Below are 17,728 nucleotides of genomic sequence, written 5' to 3'. Positions count from 1 at the left end.
GATTTTTTGAAGTTGAAATCTGAAATTGTAAATTCAAACTTTTCCCTTAGATTTTGCTAAATTTCCAGACATTCTGGGACAGATTGGGACCTACCAACAAATGGGCTTTGAGCTTTCTTTAAGGATGGAATGGTACTAGTTAATAATAACAATTTATCTGCAGCGCTGATTGCAATAATCAACTTAGGTATAGAACTGGCAATTTAACAGCAAAACTTGATTGTAAGACAAGAACCTGATTATCTGTGTGTCTTTCTTTTGTTTAGCCATTTCCAGTGAGAAATAGTGATTTTAAAATGGGTGTAAAACGCTGCGGAGCAGAAGCAGGATAGCTTCGCATCCCTTGGCATTGCTTTGCAGCGGTGTAGGTGATGGAGGCTGAGCACAGAAGAATTCCTATCATCCCCGTGAGAGCAGCGTACCCCCCGCGTGTTGCTTTGGCGTCGGTTCCTCTGAGGGATGCTGGATACGCAGACAAAACCCTATGGGCAGCTTTTCTTGCCATTTACCTCTTGGGTCTTCCTTCAGCATTTGTGTTTTACAAATCATTTATTCCGGTCTGTTGAAAGCTTTGCTCTGCTTTGGCAGAAGCAGGACATTTTTCCACGGGATGTTATCTGGCCTCCAAGCCTGCTCTGAGATGTGCTAGTGCAAACACTGTGCTCTTCGTGAGTAACGTTGGGTTTGAACGGTCTCTGCAAGTGTTTGAGAGCCCCTGGAGCAGGATTTAGTGGCAGGGAGAGGGTCTGAGAGAGGAAAAGGGCATCTGTCTGCCAGAGTCTTGATAACCACCCTCAAACCTCTTTCCCACTGTAGGAGTGGAACCCAGGAGTTCTGCAGCAATGTTGTTAGAACTCCGGTCACTATTAATCTCCCACCTGCTATTCTAACAACACTCATTTTAGCTATTACTGTGCTCAAACGAAGGATGACCTTCTGTCTCCTCCGAGTGCCTTGGGAGCTGAGCCTTCCCAGGACGGAGCTGCAACCTGACACTGCCGGGACAGGAATGCTTTTTGGTAGCAACTTCTTTGGGACGTTATAGCTTGGAGACAGAGCGAGCCGTCTCTCTTTCTGTAAGAAAAGTCACATACCACACCAAACTGTGTCACCATCCCATATTATGAAAGAGCTCTTCAGGCAAAGAAATCGTGAAGCATCACTGTGAAGGGTTTGGACATACCCCTGTCAAGACAATGATATCCAAAAGTAGAATTTTCCACTTTTCCACTTTTGGGACAACAACAAGACATTTGTTTCAGTCACAGTGAGCATCAGAGAAGGGCTGTGCAATTTAGTTTGTATTGGTGTCTTTTTTTTAGTTCTGTAAGGATAAAGCTTAGTCTAAAAGGTATTTAAAATGTTATATGAATGGAAATAAGCAGTGCATTCTTGGTCTACATTTTTGCCTTACAAAAATAATTAAGAAAAATAACTGTGAACAACTGCTTTTAAAAATAAGTGGCTGCTATCCAAGCATTTATCTCAGCTCATTTTCTCTGTGTGACGCACTTGAGAACCATGTACTGACCCCACCAATCTCCTAAGCTAATAGTCTTAATAAGCTGTGCTTTCGAACAGTATGTAAAGGAGAGTTACTTTATGAGTAGACACAACATCCCAACAAAGAGCTGGCATTTAAGAAGGGAATGTGATGTGGTGAAGGTCTTGGGTAGACTTGAAAGAGAATTGGATGTAATTTCATTTTGTGAGTTGAGAAGCATTTGATGTTTCTGCCCTTGGTCCAGTGATTCTGTAATAGTCTGAGTGTAGCTTCTTCCCCCAGAGATGGTCAAAGGGGTATCTGCAAGGTCTCAGCTGACAGGAAAGCTGCTTCTGACTTTTTGAAACCCCTTAACAATTGCACAACAGCTAAGTGAGTGGTTTTCATATGCGGGGGGGGGGGGGGGTAAAATTGGATGACAAGTCTGTCTCAACATTTAATAACTAGAATGTTGGCATTTTTAACTCATATTCTATCTGATTAATTAAGAGAAGGAAGCAGAAAAGGTTGACATTTACCCCTACACTGAGGATCTGCACAAATTCTGCCCATGTGAGATTAAAATGCATATTAAAAGTAAAATGTTAGTTGTGTGGTAGGGCACTAGGCTGTACTCAGGAAGAATCAGGGGTTGAATCACTCCTCTGCTACTGCCTTGTCCTGAAGTTCACTTTGAACTAGGTTTGCAAAGGTATTAATGCACCCGGCAGGAATTTTCCAGACTGTATAAACAATGTAGGCATCTATTTCCCCTGCTCTTCAACAGATATATGTTCAGCCACAACAGTAAGGACACCCATATAACTACTACAGACAGAGATAAGCAGCTGAGAGATATCATTTTGTTATTCCACACATCTCTATTTGTTCCCTTCTTCTTTCCCCCCACCTAACCCTGGGACAACCCAGCCGACAGCTCAGCAGCTCTGTCTCGCAACAGCGTCCACATCCTGTTCCTCCTGGGAGCACGTTCAGGGAAAGACTGTGGGATTTCACACGCAGCTGCCACCAGACCAGCCATGGGTCTGTTGGTTCGGCTCAAATACTAACCTGCTTTCCGCCTTCCTCCATTTTCTTTTCCCCAAGCTTCAACGCAAGCCAGCCTGCAGGTTATTTTTCTCTGACACAAACAAAACCATGTGGCTCTTGCATCTGCGTTCCAGCCCTACGGTCCTGTTTGCTTCCTCCGGCTATTCGCAGCTGCGTTCCAGTCTCCCCACAACCTGCCTCTATGTGCCAGTCCCGGGCCCTTCCCCTCCATTTCCAGAGCTGATCCAAAACCCGTTGAAGTCAACAGAAGACCTTCTATTGCCTTCCAGAGCCCTTGGATCAGCTGTACAGTTCCTCTTGAAAACCTACTCTTTACATAAAGCTTTTTCTTGTGCTTGCCTCTGTTGTCTCACACATTCCCAAAGTGAATTATCCTTCTTTTCCTCAGCTACTAGCCTTCAATGTTTTGTCCTTCTTATTTTCTGGGTTTCTGTTGAAGGATATAGTCAGATGGCTGCTTTAGACCTGATCAGAGTATTTGGAAAAGTTACCTCCCTTCAAGCTGTTAGTTACCTGCTCCACAGCTTATGTGCAGCACTTGGCTACGTTTGTATTGCCAGGGTTTAATATAAAGTAAAATGCTTTTACCTAAACTGTGATCGAAACTAACTTAGTGAGCACCAGCCGAGTTATTTTTGGTATCAGATCACAGACTGTCATCTGATTCTGACTAATGAAACCTCATTACAACTTTTTTACATCTCTGTCACCCTCTTTGCCTTGGAGAAGATCATGGACATAGATGGTATGTTACAAGTATGTTGCTTCCTGCTTTCCTTCCCTTTTCTTCAAAATATAGAGCAAAAAATGGTTACTTCATCTTCCTTCTATATCCCTCTTCATTAATTGTGTTTTGCCTAATTGTCCTGCACCAACGCAATGTGGTATATACAGTAGCAATCTAATGCAGACTGTGAGTAGTTAATTGGAGGTACAGGACCTTTTGATATATTTCTCAAGAACCACTAATTTCTCATAACTTCTTAATATGATTTAAGGTGATTTTTTGAAGGTTAATACTTCTCAAAAACCACATGCAACCCCATTTCTGGCTGTGCTGCGAGTTGCGCAATTGTGTGCACACGTACAAGCTGTTTAATGTTCTCCATCTGTACAGCAGGAGTGACAATGCAGATCATTGTGAATTAAGCACTGTGATCTTTTTTCCTTTTTTTTTTAATGTGTTGCTTATCACGTTGTTTATACTTGTGGTACTTAAGGTCTGGCTCAAATTTGCCAAGGGACAAGGGAATCCTGCGTGCTGCAACGTGGTATCTAGCACAATTCTCTGCTGGCTGGCATCCATCCGGGGCACTGCTTGCTGCACACAAGGGCAAAGAGCAGCTCAGTTCTTAGAGCTGGGTTTCAGGAGGGAGGAGGCACCACCCAAAGCTGTGGTAGACCTACTAGGCTGTGTTAGAGCTGTGCAAGGCAATGTCTGTGCATGGCAAAGAATGGACCCACACCTTAGACCTCCATGAACTGAACCTCATCTCTGCCCATCCTCTCCCTCCTTCAACCCCTGCATTGCCCGTGGAAGGTCTTGCACCTGCCTGCCCTGCCTGCTGTCCTGCCGGCTCTGCCACAATCAGGCCTTTCAGCTCAACTCCTTTCCCTCACGGGGAATTTGGAGAGAGCTGGCAAGACATGCAGATTTTTCTGGCAAACAAGGAAAAGGAAGCAGAACTATTTTACCTGGATGACCTGTCGTAGTGTCTCCAGTCTGATGGACTCCATTTGCTTCCCACACACATAGAGTACATAGAGAACATTTTATTGAGTCATCTTACCTCTGTGCTTGAGGCAAGAACATGAACAAAGAAGCAACTGTCCAACCTGAGCTACCTCTGCAACAGGAGATTTTTCCTGGCGTAGGAAGCTTGATGCAGTTACTGACAAAGAGCTCCCAGTGTGGACAGGGCTATCCAGCAGCCAAGCTGTGCTTTGGATCGGCAGAGTAAAGGTGCCTTCTGCTTGAATAAAACAAGCCCTGCAGGTACGATTGTGTCTAGGTCAGGATGCCGTGTCTAGCACAGCGGTATTTTCTTTGCCCCAGTCAACATCCTTATGTGACACAGACTATATACTAGAAATAGCTTGGGCTTTTACAGCAACTGCAGCTCCTCTGTCTCTAGCCTAAGAGTTCGTCTTGGCCCAGTCTACTGCCTCAAAAGATGCGTGGGGTTCGCTGTTCATTTTCAGTAGCTGCCTTTTGCTTTTTAAGGCCCTCATCCTGTGAAAGAAGAGCTCCCCCAAAACACCTTTAGACTGCTCTGACCTCCAACATGCAGATTTTGTATTCTGATGGCTATGAGAAATGTCTTCAAAAGACATAGAGCAGCCAAAAATCAAACACATTAATGACCTCTCTGAAATTATACTGCTCTCTGTGATCTCAGCAACACAACAGTGAGCAGTTAGCTGTGTACCCACTTCACACGTATGCAGGGGCAGCTGAAGCCATTTCCCAACCCACTTAATCCAAACAAAAAGAAGAGCCGTGCGGAAATAAGTGCATGGCAGGTACTCTGCAGTAAACCCCACAATCGCGTTTTATCGTGCAGTGAGAGACAACTCGACCTGCAGCACGTTCTTTCACACTGAGATGAAAGCACGAGTGCCGGGGTAGCTGAGGAGGAAGTGAGCTGCAGGAAGTTGCATGCCATCTTCTGCTGATCTTCCTCGTGGAAATGCTTGCTGCGATGAATGTATCCCAAAATGATGTTTGCCTTTTGTTTCCTGTGTTAACCGCTTCCTCCTTTTGCTTCCAGCTACTTGTGAGTCTCAACCCAGGAGAACGACAACGGTGGCTTTGTGCTATTCCCTCGGTCACCTTTGGAAAGGCTCTCTGCTCAGAGATGGTCTCTGCCCACAAGGGTGAGGAGACAATTCTCCTCTCTCCCTCTCAACTGCAGCCTTCAATAATTATCTGTGGCTTTACTAATCTTCTTTTGAGCCTGTCTCTGAAGCAATAGATATGTCTGTGAGCAGCCCCAGATATTCTTTGACACTCTACCCTTTCCAGATCAAAGGTCCACTGAGCAGGTGTACATGCAGTTAAGACCTTCTTCCATCTCCTTCTTATTAATAAGAATTGGACCGCAACAGTGTGATAATACCTAGCTTTTATATAATGCTTTTCACGAGTAGGTCTTAAAGCACTTTGACAATAAGGTTAACAGTTCTCCATCTTACAGGTGGGGAAACCTGGGATGTATAAATTGGGTGGTTTGCTGCAAGCGTCCACCCCGTCTGGTGGCAACTTTCTGGAGCAGACATATATCTTTGGGTTTGTACAAAACCGACCTCGCAATACGCTGTCACACCTTGAGGGAGAACATGGACAGTGTTTACCTTCAGGGCAAGATGTTGGTTGTCTAGTTTTTCATATTGTTTTGATGTGAGCAGCTATAATGAAAGCGAAAAAGGAAAAAAAAAAAGCATCTGTGGATACTTTGGCTGCAGGGATTGCAACACTTGAGCATGTTTCATTTACTTCTCATGTTGTCTGCATTAAATAGGCCTTGAAAGTGCTTAATTGGCGTGGCTGACAAGAGGCAACCCCTTGTCAGTGTAACAGGATAGACTGATGGATTGAACTACACTGTTTCCTTAAAGATGGGTATCTGTTCTGCCTTTGCACTTATTCAAATCATCTCATTTTACTTACCTAACTGCTCTGCATACTTCAGAGCTTGTTTCTGAGCCTTTTCGTAGGGATGAGCACGTTAATGATGTGTTTGAAGTGCTGTACTGAGCTGGGGATTTTTGGTCCCTTTGCATTTCTAGTGGGATGTGTGAAGGGTGTTGCTTCCAATCCTGGTACTGAATGGTCAAATGTGCCTTTCAGTGGTATTTACTCTGGGATGACTCCACTGGAGCCATAGCAAAGTAGGGGACCAGGCAGCTGGGGGCTGAAAACCGTTGCTCCTCATTGTACATACAGTACAAGCGGTGAGGACAGTGGCAGAAGCCCTCTGTGATACATGAAGGTGCGTCTTCTGGGAAGGGAGAGCCACTTTTAACAATAGCAAGATAGAAATTATTGTTTACTGGGGCCTCATCCTGGTAGACATGAGGCACGGGGTGCCTGCCAACTCACGTAGTTTTATGATGACTCTCAGTACATTTATTGCGTTCCCTAAAGTCTTAATCCCTGGAGTCATGTGAATAGTTTGCAGTCTCGGCTTTCAGTTATTATTATTATTATTTTAATGGAAAAGAAAGCAGTTTTATTCTTGAAAATGCTTGAAAACATGAACCTGAGCGATATAAAACTGAGAAAGCAAATAAAAGGAACTCCAAATGCATTATTATTTTTTTTAATCTCCTGGTCTCTTTGTTATTTTTTTAGGCCTGGCTGATGGTTTTGAATGCTTGGAGTTGGCAGTCCCGATCTGAGCCATTCCCTTTTCCAAAGAGGCTGCAAGATGTCAAAAGACAAAAGGTGAGTCAAAGCATGTATTTAATCCTGCTTTACAAGTGTAGTACTTTGGAGAGTTTGTAGTGGCAGAGAGTTTGGAGGTCTGTAGTGGCATAAAGAATCGATTTCAGATCTTCTAAGTCTCAGTCTGCATTGCAGCGAAGTAGTGTAAAGCCTCCACTAACCATGCTGTGTTGCTTCTGAGCAGGTCAGAGTAAGCTATTGCTAAATTAAAAAAAAAAAACAAAACTAATTGCAAATAGTCCTTGACTGGGTATAAATGAGCAGAGCTTCAGTGATTTGGTCATGGAGGGGTCAGTTCTAAAAGGAGAGTTCCTGGACCCAAAATACAATTCCACAGAAAGTAATCCCTGCCTAGCAGCTCCCCTCATCTTGTGATCAGGAACTCATTTTGCGTGGATCGTGTTTCTCCTGCCACCCTCCACATGCCCTGTGAGAACGACAGGCACTGAGCATAGAAGAGAAAGAACAAAGGCAAGGTCCAGTGTGGCTGTTTACTCACTCCATGCACTGTTGTCTTCGATCAGATAAGCCTGTGGCCGTATGGTGGAATATTTCCAGATCCAAATCAGCCAGAAAAAAGTGAGACTACTAGACAAACACCAGACCTCTCAAGTTTCATCTGTCCCAGGTATGTACCTGCCCCATCAAGTCATATGATGGGGAACTGGCCGTGATTCCCATGCAGAGTGCCTTCTAGTTTCATCCTGCTCTAAGGTGTGCCTCTTACTGCAGGTATATTATCCTGCATCAGGATTTTACCCAATAAGTAGGATAAACTGGTGAGGGGGGATCACAGAATCACAGTGGGGGACCTCAAAGCCCACCCAGTTCCAACCCCCTGCCATGGGCAGGGACACCCTCCACTAGCCCAGGTTGCCCAAAGCCCCATCCAACCTGGCCTTGAACACTGCCAGGGAGCCAGGGGCAGCCACAGCTTCTCTGGGCAACCTGTGCCAGGGCCTCAGCACCCTCACAGGGAAGGATTTCTGCCTCACATCTCATCTCCATCTCCCCTCCTGCAGCTTCAGGCCATTCCCCTTGGCCTGTCACTCCCTGCCCTTGTCACCAGCCCTTCTCCAGCTTTCACGATGAAGGAAACAGGTATCAGGAAGAAAAACTGTACCTGCCTTATAGTAGGTAGGTTGCTGGTTTAAAGCTGCCAAGAGATGAGATACAGGAGGGCTGCAAGAGACAGGAGCCAGCCCTGTGAATGACTCTTGGGGCGGGGGGCTCTTGTGTTTGCTCTCCACAACAGCATCTCCAAACAGAGGCAACGGGTTAGTCCGTTGTCCTAACCTGTCCATGCTCAGTACGTAAACGTTAGCTAATTCAAAATTTACTGACTTGCATTTATTTTTCTTTCTAAGCTGGACCACAGCCAAGCTTTAATTGATGTTATTCAGCCAAAACTTATTTACCACCTTTTCCTGGTTTCCGTGTGACTTTTGGCCCGTTTGAGTATTTTAATTGGAGGCAAAGTAAAGACTGCTTTAAAATTACATTTGTACAGGAGAAGTTTTTAACCATCCTGTTTAAAGAGTACATTTACTGGGTGCCAACCCAAACGTACACAGGTACATTAAATAGAAAAGGTCCTTTCAAATTATTACCTGCAAAAGGTAAAAGTCTGAAAATTAAATAAAGTAAAACAAACTTCGAAATGCATTTAATTGAAAGTTAGTCAATTTTGCAGAATACCGTACACTTATTAGCTGAGCTAATAAATTTTTGAGCTGCTAATCCACACTTTTCCTGTTATTGTTGCTGTTTTAATCCTGAGAAAACAATGAAAACTATTTTCAAAGAACAGATAGTAAAATATTGCATAGAGAAGATAGCAAACAGCAGCAGCGTGCGCTCCAGCTTAGCACAGCTCACTGGCACTGTATGGAATATTTAATGTGCACGATGGCAGCAGTTCCAAGGTTAGTGCTGATAGGCAGTTGCCATAGTGCGGCTCTTGCTGTCGTGGTCTTTCCTTGTATTATTACAGCTCTTGGCTTTGGCTGACTTTTTATAAGCTACCACTCTTCCTCACCTCATTTATCTGAGGCTCTGACAAAACCGATAGTATCAGTAAAGATTCCCCAAATCCCTGTACTGTATTAATGTGCTGTTAGCAATTACTTAGGATAGCAAATAGTGACAGAGACACTTAGCTATTTACTAATACCAGTCAAATACAGGCATGAAAGCATCAATATAAATGAGAAATAAGATCTCGGCAGTTCCTTTTCCATTGCCTCACCTCCATTCAGATGGGGTGGTGGCTTTAAATTTGCACCACTTGTAAGAAGTAATGGGAGAAGGACTCGTGCATTTTGCACAAGACTTAAACCTGTTCTCTATGTGCCAGCAGCCCCAGGCACCGCTGTCCCTAAACTGAGCCATTTAACGGCTTCATGCTGCCAGGGATGAACATCCAGCACTCGTCTTTCACGTGCAGCCTCTGTCTTACTCATCTTGGCATTGCAGCCTTCAGGTGTAGAACAGGGCTTTGACTCGTCTGCAAAAGCAGGAAGAAATATTTAAAAACCAAAAAACACCTTAATTTCTGCTGTGTATTTGAATACGTGGCCCCTCACCTGAGTCTTCGTTATGTTAGCAGTTAGAGTCTTGATTTGTGTGTCTGCGTGTAGATAAGAGAGGAGGAGAACGTGCATAGGCACAGAGATTACAAAATCTTTAAGTAAATACCCCGTGTAGTCATTGCTTTTGTGTGTGTGGCAATTTCTCTAGTGGGTTTAGTTAAACATTTCCAAGTTCCTTTCTTAAAATAAGTCTGGTAGATATTTTTGAGCTCTGATCTGATGCCTAGGAAAATTAATGTTAGGGGTTTTTTTTCCCTTTTTGTTTTCAATCGTAAAAATTTGGGAAGGGCACAGTAACTTTGGAAGCTTGCTAAGATACTAATCCTGAGCCAGACTTTTTTTTTTTTTTTAAAGTTTCATAAAACTTCAGGGAAACATTTTTTAAAATTTTTTGTTTTCTTCTGAGCATCCTGGCCTTGGTCAGTTCTGTGCAAAAAGTGCCAGAATGCCTCAAGAAAGGCTGATTTTTGCAGTATTCGCAAGCTCTCTAGTGCCATGAAGTAGTAAACCAAAATTCAGGAGAAAGAAACATTGCAAGATGTTCAGGAATAAAATGTTTGGGGATACAATTTTCCAAGTATTCTACTAAATGAGCACTGTAACTTTTAAGGACTTTTGTCAGCTATAGGACAGAGTAAAAAAATTGAATAGAAAAACTTGTTTATTCATGTTAAAGGCACCAAGTTTTACAAAAGAATCTAAGGTGAGTCCAATAGGGACATGAGTAAAAGTGGGAAAATATAAAATGAAATTAAGTTTTATTGAATTGCAACGGATTCTTATTCTCTGCTACATAAATAACTTCTGTGACCTTACTTAATTGGTGTAGTCTTTCATTTATATTGGATTTAAAAAGAAAAAACTCCACTTTTTTGTTTTCCTAAGTCTTTTTATATGCTATTGTATGTGATGAGTCAGTGTCGGCAAAAGCTAAGGTACTCTGTGTGTTTAATAATTGTGGCTGTCAACGTCCATGAGAATTTGCAATCAAGGGTATAGATTTTATTATTGTAATCCCTGGGAAATTGGGGCTGCGGCGTTTGTTATCCTTCGAGGAGATCGCTTTGGTTGAGTGAAGAGTGGGCCGAGGTCTCTGGAGCTGTTTCTCAGCCACGTTGCAGAGCAGCTGCCACTGAATCCAGCTCGATTCAGACCTGAAGAGGGGTCAGGCTGGAGGAACTGGAGGGGGTAAAGCAAAGGGGCTCGTGGAGAAGATGGGATCTTCCCCGGGTAATTTATATCCACATTTTGAAAAGATCCTAGGATTTTTAAGTACCCAACCTCCCATTTCTTTCTGTGAAAGCCAGATATGTAGTTCGCATATGACACTCTCAAAGTGTCTGGTTTTTACTTTTTGGAGGTTTTTTAATTACAGCTAAGAGAAGGAGTTTGGTGCGGTAGACGGGTCCTGCAGCAGTGTCTGTCTGGTTCAAACCAGAGCTCACAGGACACCGCTGCTTCGAGGGAGCAATTCCAAGTTGAATTAAGTTTTGACTTTTGCATGCCGTTATTCTTTGACCATGCAAGAACATATGGGGTTGGGGGAAGTGCCCAGGGCTAGTCGTCTACTTTTAATCACACATAATATACTTTTTGTTGGTATCACTGTCTAATTCTATATAATCCTGTACTTTGGCAACCCACCTTTATCCTGAGGAAAGGATAGCCCTCTTCTTAGAAGAATAGGTACTGTAGTGCACGATGCAAAGTGCTGTCTGTGTTCCATATCTCCATTAATAGCTGTGAAATTTAAACAAAAGCTTTTCTGTGATGTGTGTGAGAAAACCTTGAGCTTGTGGTGACGGTTGGATAGTAAATACATGGCAGTCTACCCCATAAACAAAGCAGGAACATCCCTGGAGCGAGATCCGCTGCTCCTTGTCCTTTTTACACTGGTTAGGGCAGAAATACAACCTGCAGATCATGACTTCTTTTGCACTATTGATGATTTTCCCCCACTTGCCATATTGTGAAGCTGGAACTGGCGTCCCAGGGGATGCTGCAGCGTGTCCTCTCTGACCTGCAAGGCCATCCCTGCCCACGAGCATGGGGTGTACTGGCAGGCACCAGTCAGAGATCCCTCCGAAGCTGTCTGAAGGTGGCATGGGGCAGTGGACAGGCAGGAGATGGAGCTCACCAGGCTTGGAGCTGTTCTGGAGACCTCTCTTTCACTGCAGGGTAGGCTTTACTATCTCTTCCCATTGACAAAAACTGCTTGGACTGGCAGCCAGCTTCTGATGGGAGGAAGAAGTCGAGAGCCAGGTCACTAAGACAACTGCCAAGATAACAGCTTATCCAAACAGGTCTGTTTATTCTGCAATTTATTCAGTAAATTGCCCTGTCCGAATGACATTTGATGGGAAATTATTCCGGGCATGGAACATAGCTTACAGTATGTCCACAGGTGCCATGTATCTCCCTATTTGAATTACAGCAAATCTGATCCTTAGAGGATGTTATTTTAAAAAGTTGAAATCTCTTTAGCATGTTTCAGAAAATCTGTCCTGTTGATGAATGCCATGAAAGCAAATTTCTGTAATATCAGCACTTGCCAAAAATTTAGGCTCTGAGATCTCTGCCACATCATTGTTATTTGCACTCTAATTAAATCTCGTTAGATGCATATTTCCTTCAAAAGGTTCTGGCAGGAAATTAAACTCTTGCCATAGAGGTCAATTCAATGAATCTGTTATTCTTTCTGTTAAAATCTTAAACTTCAGTTTAATCCCCGGTGCTGGGCCCTTTTTAAAATGAACCTGGTGACTTTATACTTTCAAAGCTTTAGAGAACAGGTGGAATGAGTGTAGGGGGTGAAGCCATAAAAGAGCTTCTTGTTACGCTTTGGTAGCCTGTGCTTGCTGACCTGTCCTCATAAATACTGCCCAGAGATACGCCTGCCTGTATGGTAACAGCAGTTCCTATGCAACGTAGGGCAGCTTTGCACTTTGAAATCCATTTTTGGCTGGGATGCATTTCCTGACCGTTTCCTTCCAAGCTCTTGCTCGCAGGTATACACAAACACACGTTTGCTCGCTTACTCGTTCATAGGGACATACGGAGAAACACGCACATATGCTTGTAGGTGCACAGAGGCAAGTAGATTTATGTGCATGTGTATGCAGAGGAGGGATTAATCATCTTGATACAGAAAGCTCTAATTTCTAGCATAAAAAAGAATAAATAGGGCTTTTCTTCTTATATTCAGAAACGTATGTGTAATCCATTGTGCTATGATAATTTACTGTGAGCACTTCTGAACTTCTCACTCATGGGACCGGGTTTTTCAGCCAAGAGCAGTCAGCTGAGGACGTAACTTGTTTTACCCAGGAGTCTCTAAACATGAGCTTTTGTTACCACACTGCACCTTTTGCTGTAACACCAGAATGCTCACGCTGAGCTGCTTGAATTAGTAGTTTAGTAAATGTACCTTTGTGATAGTTGCGTGAGCCTGTCCAAGAGTTTTGAAAAGCTGCAAAAATATTATTATATCTATTTCACAAGGTGGAAAACAGAAGATGAAAGCTATTACCCAAGTTGTTACCAGAGCTATTGTCAGGGCTGAGGATGGACTGCGGAGTCTGCCAATGCTGGGCTGGTAATGAAATCCAGAGGCAGGTACCAGTGGCGATTTGGGAGTGAAGAGCAGCAGAGATCGTTCTGCAAGCTCCCTGTGGTTTTGGTTTCTGTTAGTACCCAAGCTGATGAGATTAAAAGTAGCATCGAGGTCTCTAATTGTGCTCTGGACTTGGTCCATTGCGTAGGCTCAAATGCTTCAGTTTGAGTTGAGCTTTGAGGCTCAGGTTCTTCAAAGAGTCCATGGGAATACAGTGTCTAAGTGCCAAGGAAGTGCCAGCCAGGTTGTAATGACTGGGGAGGAGGGAAGAGGGGAACATTTATGAGCAATTTAGAGGCCACATCATCCTTCTCTTTCCCTAAAGTGACAGTAGAATGATAGGCTTCTCATATTAGAAATGTTACTTTTAGAAACTATTGTCATTTGGGAATTAACAATGATACTCAAGCACTTCAGAGAAGAACAGTTTTGCAAAACTGAAATTTACCCTCTAAAATATTTTGAGACTTTGGAAAGGTGCTCCAGACTGCAGCTTTCCTTTCATATATGATTTTGTTCAATATGTACCATGACAAAGAAAAACAGAGAAAAGTGGAGAGTAAGATGCAGAAGTGATTAAAGAGTATGAACAAAGTCAGTTCCCTGCTCTCTATAGCTCTGAACATTTTTTCAAGTGCTTAAGATAAGGATTTATTGCTAAACAGTCTGTCGGTCTATACTTTGCCAGGTTTCACATCACTGACTAATGCCGTTCAGTTGTTACAAGCCAATGACTCTACATTTGCGTCATGAAAGCACTCAACCCAAGTAAGTGTGTAGGAATTCATGTCTGAAAAATTAAATGGAACACCTTATGGAAGGGAAAGGAGACTTTTATTTTACTTAACTTTTCTAAGTTGTATCTATCTATTCACGTTCTCATACGTACTGAGTCAACCCCACCAATGTGTACGTGTCCAAGTAGTCTGGGCAGGATTACTTGTGGTGGCATGGAGAATAAGGGGTGCCAGCTGCCGTGCCCCCACTACATCTGCTGTGTTCCTCTGGAATGATGACAAAGAATTGTGGTTTGAACAGGTCTTTTAACACCCTTTTGCAGTTAGCAGTTACCGGGGCAAGAAGAATCGTGTTTACTTTACCCTCCTTGCATTTTAGGCAATTGTCTCTTGTTTCCTCATTTTGGGTATCTTACACCCCATTTTCCTGTCAGAATAGCAGGAAAGAGGTACGGTACATGCAGTTCTCTTTTTTGCCATCCTCCTGTCCTTTGATAAGAAGTACAGGTCTTCTGCTGACAATTCGTCTCTGCTGTGTTCTTGATGCAGAAAATACCGTCCTTGATGTTTCCCAGCATAATTGCACTCAATTGTATCCGTAGTTCTCAACGGCTGCCAGGTTTTTAACCCTTGCTTATTATTTTTTCTGGTGCTTTCACAAAAGCACATTTACATTCACACCTCACTCTTACCTATCTCAAAACTTCTGACGCTAAACTCTACAAGTATTACCTATTGCAAGGCTGAAAGAAGAAAAAGGGAGCACTAGGAAGTGCTCTGTGACTGCTAAAAATAGAATAGTCAGGAGAAAGGAAGGATGTGGGAGGAGGAGGATGCAAGAGAGACTCTCTCAAAGCTCAGACTTTTGAGCATTATCTGTAGAAATCCTGCAAAACAAAAGCTGATAGCGCCTACTCAGGTCTGTAGCAATGTCTCTGTTTACTCCAAGATGAGTCACTCTGAAAGTGATATTTGTGCCCTCAGGTTTATAGACAAGTGAATCAGTTCTGTTAAAAAAATAAAAATAATGAAAAAAGCCCAAGTACCGTGGGCCCTTCCAGTCCTACTTGCTGTGACAACTTGGAACCAACTGCATTTTGGAAACTGAGCAAGTACAACTGATGTTAGATAAGTTTTTTCGCAACTTCCCGATGTGCTCCTGGGTTTCACATTGCTGAGGAAGATTTAAAGCCCTCTTAAAAGGTCACTTCTCATTAAGATATTTCAAGCAGGAAGAGATGGATTCGTTTGCTACAGGGCAAAATTTTGACCATTACATGACAGTAGAACTTAAATAGTTTTGTGGAGAGTGGGTTTTACCTTAAAGCAACCTGAGAATATCAGACAGTTTTGATATAAATGTTATCACAGTGTATCAGGAGTTTATCCTCATTGGAGGCAATACTATTATTTCATTCGTTACTCAGTTTTTATTACCTGGTGTTTGTGACTAGAGCAAGATAGAAAACTGCTGATTACAGTGTTTTATAAGCCTTCCCAGAAACAGCTGTTAAACTATGTTTGAAAAACACACGTGGAAAGCACACTTAAAATCAAATTATATGTTAGTCATATTTGGTTCAACTCCCTTGAGAAATGGAGGATATTAAAGCAGAGAATATTCCCTTTGAGCAATTAGCCGGGTGATTATAGTACAAGACCCTTGCAGGTTAGCGTTCAGTTTTATTTGATAGGTTAGGGACAGGCGATGTGCTTGTAAGGTGAGGCTTGGAGCTCGAAAATCTCTTTTTTGTACAATCGTGCCTGTGCGATGCGGGTATGAGCGCTGGGCGTGTGCTGCTGTGCACTGTGTGTGACCGCTCTCAATAGCGTATGTATAAAGTTCATGAGTTGCGGTGTTTTACACAGCAGGGGAAAAATTGGCTCTCCATCGCGCCTTTAGGTGCCGTTTCTCATAATGCTGGGAAGGTGGTTCAGAAGTGCGAAACCCCTCGGGAAGGGCAGGGGCGAGGCGAAGCGAAGCTGTCTCTTCCCATGGGCCTGTTAGTCGGGCAAAGGATGCGAATCTACACCTGCAGCACTGGGCCAATGCTTCTGTCTTGTGTGTTGCTGCCATCCAGAGCTCACTGGAGTGAGGTGCATTCGAAGAAGATGCTCTGCTGGTTCTACACATGCAAGGTAAGGGCAATAAATAATAAATTGACATACATAAAGAATGACATTCCAAAATAGCATCAGTGTCCAGCGAGAACTGGAAGCTGCATCTGCCACATCTGGAGCAAGTCTGCTTTCATTTCATACTTGGTCTGTTCTCTCTTCCCCCAGACACTGGCTTCAATGAGGACAACACAATCTCTTCAAAAGAACCTGCAGGAGGCTGATGTTCGTAGATTAGCATTTCTATATCCTTAGTTGGTTACTCTTAAGTGACTCTTGATAGTTCTGTATGAAAAAATAGGTGTAACTTTGGCTGCTCATTATTATAGTGATACTCCTCAAAAGTGAAGAGAAGCACAGATCTACCATTTGCATTATTGCATGAGGCATTCTGACTTCTTGTTTCAAAAAGAACAAAGACTTGAGAATTGTATCACTGGGAAAATTGCTGTGGGGTCAGACATAGGTACTAGAAACTAAGGAGGCAGCACTGTGGCCCTCACTTCAGACACTACCAACTATCTGAAACATGGTCGTGTTGTCAAGATACTCTTCTGCCATGGAGAGAGGCCAAGGAAAACGATCCCAGGGAAATTTGTGGCAGGTGAACTGCTTGCACTTCAGGTCGTCTGTGTGAGCTCTCAGCATTGTTGGAAGGAACTGGCTTCTGGTCAGGAGCTCTAGGTTTTCAGGAGGAGTATTAATGTGGCTTCTTTCCTGCTTATTTTTCAAGGGAGTGGAGATCATACTCTTACTGATTCCTGTACACCCAGCACACTTAAATTCATGTTCTGTTCTGCTGCTTCTTCCCACCCATCCACATGAAAGAACTGGCTGATCCTTGGCCGGCATCAGGCAGCACAACTCAGTTGAAAATCAGCGCAGATGACCTGAGGATATTGCCTGGAGTGCCTGGATATTTACTGTAGCGTTACCTGATTATACCTGCACAGAGGCACTTGTGACCCGCAGTGTGACTAATTTTGAAACTACTGATTTGGTGTAAGGGAAAGTTCAGCCATTTTACTGGAGAGCAAGACTTCGTTGCGAGATCTGTTGCGAGATCGTACATGAGGAATGGGGAGCAGAGGCAGTGCAGGAAAACAAATACCGAGAAAGTGAGTCATCCGGCTCTTTACTTGAAAGCTTCACGCTCCCCCTCTAGCAATATTCCAGCTCAAATCCAGACTTTAAATCACTACCTGTGTGAACTCGTGAATTACTCATTCGTCATGTGTCCGGCCAAGTCGTGCCAGGCTCCGTTGTTTGAAGTGGTTAACCCCCTCGCCCGGCTGCCCGAGCGCGGAGTGCCGGAGCAGAGCCCCGAAAGCTGCCATGGTTGCTCTGCTTGGGCGCGAGGGAACTGCAGGAAAGCCTTGGCCTTTCGGGGGGTGATGGTCGCTGCGGAGGTCTGGCTGCGTTGTAGCTGTACAGGAGGTGTCTTTGGAGTGGCAGGTCAATAATTCACAGCTCGGGTGACTGATGAATTGACAGAGCGTTAGGTTTGTTTGCAGCACTTCAAGACAGTCTGGCTTTCTGCTTCACTTGCAATTTTATAGCGATCAGCATTGTCTCATCTCATTTCCATTTAAATTGGAGGGAAGGCCATGGGAGGGAGGGACTGTCTGAGTGTCGTAAGGAGCAGAGGTCTCCCAGCTTCTCTGGGAC

The 17,728-nt window shown here is 43.6% G+C and overlaps 1 long non-coding RNA gene across 1 annotated transcript in view; it reads left to right on the top strand.

Annotated features, from left to right (window-relative positions):
• The first annotated feature begins 6,906 nt into the window (after nucleotides 1-6,906).
• Nucleotides 6,907-17,728, top strand: part of LOC142598351 (uncharacterized) — a 46,028-nt gene continuing 35,206 nt past the window's right edge. The window contains exons 1-2 of the long non-coding RNA XR_012832612.1: nucleotides 6,907-7,001; nucleotides 7,526-7,629. This is a non-coding gene — a long non-coding RNA (uncharacterized LOC142598351). The remainder of the gene's footprint in view (nucleotides 7,002-7,525; nucleotides 7,630-17,728) is intronic.

Source organism: Balearica regulorum, chromosome 27 (genome assembly GCF_011004875.1).
Source record: "Balearica regulorum gibbericeps isolate bBalReg1 chromosome 27, bBalReg1.pri, whole genome shotgun sequence".
Lineage (NCBI taxonomy): Eukaryota > Metazoa > Chordata > Aves > Gruiformes > Gruidae > Balearica > Balearica regulorum.
This window is presented reverse-complemented; position numbering and strand designations above follow the sequence as displayed.